Consider the following 2,577-nt stretch of genomic DNA (forward strand, 5'->3'; position numbering starts at 1 on the left):
CGTGTGCTCTTCCGATCCAGATAGCATAAAGTTTAAAATTGATGCATAAGATGTCTTTAAGACGCCTTTTAGATGTCTTTTAGACACTTCTGCAAGAATTATCTAAAAGATGTCTAAAAGACGTCTTAAACATCGATTTTAGACTTTGTCTGGGATGTAATATAGATATTTTTAAATCCAAATGTAAATCTACTTTGTACGTCGAATAATGTACGTTTTTAAAACATACATATTAAGTCAATGGACGTTTGTACTAAATGAAAACGAAATTCAGACGTCCAATGGACGTCGTGTGCTGTCTGGGAAGTGTAACCATTTTTCCAATACGTCCATTTAAATTACTTGCCATATTTTGCATATAATCTATTAAACCTTGGTATGTTTTAGAGCGTAGTTCTTTCTGATGAGTCTTGCAATAAACTGTTCTGTCTTTTTCAATTTTTACATAATTATCTACAAGCCATTGTTGAAATAAGCGACGAATAAGTCGTCCTAATATGAAGGCATTAAAATCATCATGAATAGTCATACGATACTTAACATATTGTCCTCTAGTTATTCGTTTGTTACTATTTAATTTTTTTAAATGGCTATTCCATCCTTGAGTACCATATGGATAAAATAAAGGATATATCCATGGTTCAACATTTGGGTCCATAGTATTAATTTTTTGTAAAGTTTCAGTATTTTTATTACGTATTATAACATAAGAATCTGGAATTTCTCCATCAGCAGTTGTAGAAAAAATAACAGTAACTTCATTTGTTCTTTAAACATTATGTCGACGTTGATCTAGTCCTGGTCTTAAGGTAAATATTAATTGTAATTCCGGGAATGATTGATTAGAATCTAATTGTCGTTTATTTTCGAATTCTTCGCCCATCATTTGATATGATTGAGCGAAAACATTACATTCACTCATAATATACTCCAGATTTTGTACAATTTCAAAATCAAGATTTAAATTATCATTAAGACGATAATCTATAGCTTCATTTGAATCTATAATTAAAAGCTGGCCATAAGTAAGATTTTCATTTTGCGCAGGAAATATTGCCGTATTAATTTGATAATATATTTGTCCTTGTATTTTAAAGCAATATGGACCAGGTCGTCTATTTTGAAAATTAACCAAATTAGCATTAAATAATGCAAATGAAAATGAGCTGTTATAATTACGAATACATTGAAAAAAATTATTAAATTTTACATGACTGCCATCAAATAAAGTACGTAAAAAATAAGGAGATTCGGGTAATGTTTCAAGATGTACTTCTCCATGATTACAACAATCATGAAATGAGTTTCCTCTATTGCTAATTTTTTCAGCAGCGAAGTGTTTAGCATTAAAATGTACACATAATACATCCATAGAACCAATATAGTATTCAACTAAATTATCAGTTAACATTATATTATTAACATCTAAATAAGTTTGTCCTTTTTTACGTAATCGATAACGAAATTGAATTTCTGCATTTGTAGTCTGTTGTATTACGTAATTAGTAGATGATGAACTGGCAATAGAATTAATATTAGATATTGAATTAACTGCATTTGTAACATGTGGTACTATTGGATTAGTAGATGAAGTACTGGCAATACAAATAGTTTCAGATATTGTATTAACTTCACTTGTAGCATATTGTTTTACATGATTGGTAGATGATGTACTGGCGATACAATTAATATCAGATATTGGACGAATTACACTTGCAATGCATTGTGTTTCATGATTAGAAAATGATGTACCAGCAATACAATTATCAGATATTGAACTAATTACTATATTACTTTTATAAATTTTTTTTTGCAATCTGTCGACGATTATATTTTGAGCTTTTCGCACATTCTTGTAGTTTATTTTGAAAGTTTTCCAAAACACACAGATAAAATATTTTTTAGTTAAGTAAATCTCGTATTATAAAGCTTGAAAATTACAATACCAGCATTAGTATTATCTAAGATATCCGAATAATAGCGAAATCTTTTGAATGTTGTTCAGGATCATGGGCTTGACAACATATATCAAGATCAAGGCCATTAAAGGTCGTTAAAAATTGTTTCATTTACCTTCATTTTTGAGAATTATATTTATTTTAAAAAAAGTGAAACAATCTTCAATGGTCATGACGTTCACATGTTCGAAATTAATGTCATGATCCTGAACAACATTTAAAAAGTTTTAGCCAGTTTGGACACCTTGGATAATACTGTAGCGGTACGCTTTCAATAATGCACGCGTGTTTGGCCCGCGCGCCGAGCCCGCGCGCGCCCGCCATGTGACGAGAGTGGTGCGCGGCGCCGCCGCTAGGCGCCGCAGGCGCCACGACAAATCTCGTAAGGAAGAAACACCCACGCCTGGTATATGTATGACTCCGTGGGAGGTCCTCAGCCTGATTCCTCGCTTCAGGATAACGTGAGCTTACCTTGTAGGCCGTTACCCTGAAGCACCTTGATCCTCGTAACCTCACAGAGTGAGCTTGTCTCTTTTGCAATCGGAAGGAAGCGGGAGTCCCGGTCTTTCGATCGAAAAGTTTTTACCAGGCCTCTGTCTCCTTCCTCTGCCTCCTTCCT

The sequence above is a fragment of the Wasmannia auropunctata genome, unplaced genomic scaffold, assembly GCF_000956235.1.
Source record: "Wasmannia auropunctata unplaced genomic scaffold, wasmannia.A_1.0 LD336053.1, whole genome shotgun sequence".
NCBI classification, from domain to species: Eukaryota; Metazoa; Arthropoda; class Insecta; order Hymenoptera; family Formicidae; genus Wasmannia; species Wasmannia auropunctata.